Below are 5,000 nucleotides of genomic sequence, written 5' to 3'. Positions count from 1 at the left end.
CAACGTGATGGAAATATTCGTTGGCTTCCGTCTTTGCCGACGGTGAAAGTTGAGTTTATTTTTTAAATTTGGCCGTCAGAAATCCTGACTCTTGGGGCTTCAAAGTGACAATTTCCCGGATCCCACTTCAAAATAACGCTAAATCCCGCGTCTCGTCCATAAATACAATCCCGAATTCCGGGCTTCAAAAAGGCCAAATCCCGGATCCCGAAAACCCTATTGGAGACCTTTTTTGTCACAGTGGCACTTTAAACGTTAGTTGAAACCTTGCAAACGAAAAGTAACTCTTGATGATGCTCTCGATGCACGTCTGAATTTCCCGGGAAACCCTTTGATTTAGTGTATTTCAGGAGAAACGCAGGTAATACTGACGAATACACAAAAAAAGACGAAGACCTTTTCGGAAATTGGCGTCGCCAAACGAGTATATCATCGGCTTTTAGGGGATTTTACCCCACTGTAGTGACTTGTCCTGTTTTAATCTCTTAACATCGGGTTAAAAATTGAACTCCTTAATGTAATGCAGTGAAATAAAGGTCGAAGAGGAAAATTCCCAACACGAGGGATTTTCTTTGCCTTAAGAGTCTTTAAAAATTCCCACTACCTCCTCCCGTCTGACCTTGTAGCTCAATAGGTGGAGCAGGGATGGTCTAACCCGAAGTTCCCAACCTGGTCAGAGTTTTTCTCTGTCCTTGTGTGGGCCCATTTCCATTAGTAGGACTAACGCTCACACGGTTTACATGGGTAGAAAACTACCGCTTCACAATACCTTCCCTGAATACTTTATTTATGTTGCAATATATAGAAGTGCTACACGGCCAACGTTTCCAAAATCGTAACCCTCCTTGAACCAAATCTAGAGACAGTATCGGTCCCCAGCTGAGGAGAAAACCGAGGAAAACTATTCCGAACAATTTAATGGCTGGCAACTTTGCCCTTGCTGTATTTCTGTTGATCGCACCAGTCGCCTTAGTTTTTCGCCAAAGAAAAAGTGTTGTCCTACTGTAAGAAAGGATTAAAAACAACAGTGGCACCATAAAAGCGAATAAGAAATAAATTGTAAAAGATATATGACGGTCTAAGGATCGAGAAGTTCCTGGAGTGCAACGTCTTGGAGGCTGAAACGTCTTCGATGGCGACGAGAGAAGAATTTCTCGGAAACTGTAGCATTGACGATAAATCCAGAACAAACCAACATCGCATAAATCCAAATAAGTAGCATAACCACACCTGTTGTAGTGTTATGGCTTAAACTGCTCTAACCGGCTTAAGTATGGCGTAATATGTCTAAACGTAATGTTAATAAGCTTCAATTGGTACAAAAGTTCGCTTGCAGAATTATTGGGTCTTAAGACGTTCGACCATATCTCAAAAGGACTGAAAGCATTAAATTGGCTCCAGTTCCCTTTTCAGCGTGGCTCGGTCACTCGCTTCGCCCTTCACTTCGTTTCCCTCTCCCCTTGTGCTTGCTACGCAGGCCATTGATCACGCGATTCACCAGCCCTTCAAATTTAATCCTCATTTTTTTCTTGAAATACACTGGCCTCCCTACAAAACGGATTAGTCTAGCGTCTCACCGCACCTATTAATCGATAGAATGCCCGAAGGCCATTCATTTCATTATCATTATCATTTGGTCCTTCAGGTCGGGCTTCTTTTTTTATATCTCGTTTATTTTGATCCCGTGGTTTACAGACGAATATAAAAAATGATCGGCCGATCGGATTGTCACCATCAACGTATTCCAGTTTTCATGTCGGTGCGAGATGTTTTAGCAGCCTGCGTCGAGAAGGGTCAGACGGCAGTTTTCTCCTTCAAAAATCGATGCATTAGTTGTTGAACAACTAATGCGTCGATCCGCATGAAAATATACTGTAAGTAAGTATGCTAAGAACCTTTATTTAAGAGCAAATATTCCAGATTTAAGGACGTTGGCGCTAATTGTTTGTGCGCAACTTTTACTGCGCAGGTAACGCGACTGTAATATGTCACGCATTACTTCAAGCATTAGTTAAGATCTTATGGCGACAAAAACGCCAGGGAAAAATTTCCAGGTCCGCTAAAGGTGATGTTACACGAGCCGATTTTTAACGCAACATTTTGTTACGGCAGCGTGTTGCAAGTTTTTGAATCGCTGCAACATTGTTGCCCGAATTTTGTTGGGGTTGGTGCGTGTAACACCCCCGCCGCTGACTTTTAACGCAACATCGTCCCAGAATGCACCGCGGAGAACCGAAAATAGGTCACGTCGACGTGAAGTAAACAAACAAGATGGCGGAGCTTGTTGAAGATGAAGGACCGGTAGAAATAACTATACCTGAAGCTCGATTAGATGATGCCGGAAGGCGAAAACTCATACAGTTCTATGAGAAGAAACCTATGTTGTGGGATACGTCCCTAAAGTTACCGAAGAAAGACGCCAAAGACCAAAAACTGGTAGCGATAAAAGAGCTCGAGGAGCACTTCGGCTTCGAGTTTTCAGGAAGCGAGCTAGTAGTAGCGTGGAAAAGCATTCGAGCATGCATGCTCAGGGAGGTTAAAAAAGTTACCGAGGGACTGAAAGAACCAGCTGGGCAGCGGTACAACTCCCAGTGGAAGTCTTTCACCCAATTGCAGTTTCTGAGGTCGTCCATCGACCGTTCAAAGCCAGATTGTCCACTGACAACAGAACCCGAATGATTTTCAGCCGCCGTCTTCTTAACTCATTGTCCGCCATATTTGTCGAGCAGGAGCCTGGGTTCAAGTGTTGCTAGTAATGTTGCGTGAAAAATCGTCTCGTGTATAACATACCGTTGCCGCAACAAAGTTGCGTTAAAAGTTGTCTCGTGTAACATGGATTAAAAATCGACGTTAAAAATCGGCTCTTGTAACATCACCTTAAAGAATGGTACATTTATTTCCAATTCATCATGAAACGTTAAAGAGAAAGGACTGGGAGGCTGGAAAAGGTTGCTAATCGAGTAGTGGTTGAAAGTTTTGAAAACTCGAGGAAGGTTTAGTCAGCGACGTTGCATAAATTTAATGAGCTTGGTTTTTTAAAGTGTTTTTATAACGTTACGAACTTCTTAGTTCAAAATAAATGCATGTTTTTGAAGTTCTTTTCCTTTACTTTCATGAATAGAGCAGAATTATCTTCTCTTCTTAATCCACTTGAATAGTGCGGACCTATAAGGAAACAGTCAGTGATTATATTTGACAAAAACCACACACCAGGGGCCCTTTTCTCGAACATCCCGAAAAGCCATTCGTGAAACTGTCAACCGCTTGTTTTGAAAAGCCGATCTTTTGACATGTTTTCAAGGTAACAAAAAGCAAAATGTCTGCGAAGTTTGACGAGTTCTTGAGATACAGAGCGAATTGTGACACCCGAGAATGGCCCGTAAAGTTTCGGAACTTTCGAGAAACGGGCCCCAGAAGATGAGAAAGACGGCAATGGAGAGATATGATACAAAACACTAACCAAATAAAGATAACGCCTGCTTGAAACTTCGTTGCTATGCTCGAGATTTTTTTTTTTTTAGAAAAACCTAACTTCAGGCGAGAAGTGAAACAAATTTCAATGTGGGAAGGTTTTCGCGCGAAAGTGCACCATGCAACAGCACCGATTGAGGACAAAAACTAAACTGGTCAAAGCAAAGCAATATTATTGATGCCAAAATTAGAAGTTGCGCAAATCCTTTACGTGTACAAGAGCAAAAGATAATGGTGGACTGCATTTCAAAAGAAAGTAGATGAACGTGCAGCAATTCACAAACTGCCTCAGCAATCGTATATTACTTTAAATTAAGATGATTCGGCGATAATTCAACAACTCAACAATTGCAACTATTCAATTTCTGTGGTGGGTCTTAGTTTCAAATAGACACAGGTAAGCATAAAATTCTGGATAACCGGTCTTCGGGAAAGCGATCCGAACGTGTTCAAGTTTTAACTCCAACTAGAAATTAGAGCTTAAAGGTTAATGGCAATCAAGGGCATTCTCAGTGATCAAAATCGAACTTACCTCATTAGCATAATTGCACCGGACATCAAGAAGCAGATAAGACATGTTTTATGGAAAGTGCATCACTTTTATCACAAGTACTAAGCTTTCAATCGGCAATACATCGTCATTATCACCGTGTGGTTCTTCAGATGAGGCTGCAAACTCCTATCCGGCATAGTGTTGATAATTTTTTTTTTGTCGATTCACCAGATTTTTAGTGATATCACATCTGGAAATATTACTTCACTCCTACATCATGGAGTGGCATTGTCTAATTTATCTTATCCGATAATCACTTTTCTCTTGCTTATGATCAATTACTATTCTGGTTAGTATTCTAAGTCCAGTCAACTTGATGTCAGTAGAATATTCCAGGTAGTTCTTATTATGTCGAGAGAGGAATTAGCCATACGTTAAATTCGTTCAGTTTTTTTTTGCTTTGTAATATGGCCTTCAACGTAAAACCCGGGCGTAAAACCAACCAGTGGTTAGAGAAAGTTCTAAACCCGACGCAACCTAAGACTTATAATTCTCTTTTTCTGTACAGCAGTATCGGATGTTTGATGATGATGGCCTTTTTGTGTTTAGAAGTCTCCTAGCGATGGGAAACTAATTGGGAACACAGTACGTAGAAATCAAATGAATCAAGCTAGGAGTGTCCTGTTATAATCGACCAAACTTTTCGTCTCATCATTTTGGGACTTTGTCACAAAGTAAATTGAGGTAACCTATCACGTTTCGCAAGGCCAATACGTTTTTCTGATGCGATGCAGAAGCCCATATAGGATGAACTACAAACCGGGTGACATTTGGTTTTCCATTGCACATGGATGAATATCCCACAAAAAAATGAAGCGGAAGGCGATAAGAGATAAGAACATGTTATTATAACTGGAAAGCAGTGTACACCGATCATGCCTGGCGTAAATAAGGAGAGTTTAAGTGTTCGCCCTCTTTTCTTTGAATTCATCTCTCTCATATTAGAATTTTGGCGGCAATGGGGGAATCAGTTTGC

General features: G+C 41.2%; 1 protein-coding gene across 1 annotated transcript in view; it reads right to left on the bottom strand.

The window, feature by feature from the left end:
- Positions 1 to 3,139: 3,139 nt before the first annotated feature.
- LOC138038040 (neuropeptide FF receptor 2-like) overlaps positions 3,140 to 5,000 on the bottom strand; it is an 11,466-nt gene continuing 9,605 nt past the window's right edge. The window contains exon 2 of the mRNA XM_068883866.1: positions 3,140 to 3,165. The gene's annotated coding sequence lies outside the window, so the exon portion shown is untranslated. The remainder of the gene's footprint in view (positions 3,166 to 5,000) is intronic.

This window comes from Montipora capricornis, chromosome 2 (assembly GCF_036669925.1).
Source record: "Montipora capricornis isolate CH-2021 chromosome 2, ASM3666992v2, whole genome shotgun sequence".
In the NCBI taxonomy this organism is placed as follows: domain Eukaryota; kingdom Metazoa; phylum Cnidaria; class Anthozoa; order Scleractinia; family Acroporidae; genus Montipora; species Montipora capricornis.
The sequence above is the reverse complement of the archived record's forward strand: the minus strand, read 5'-3'. Positions and strand labels throughout refer to the sequence as shown.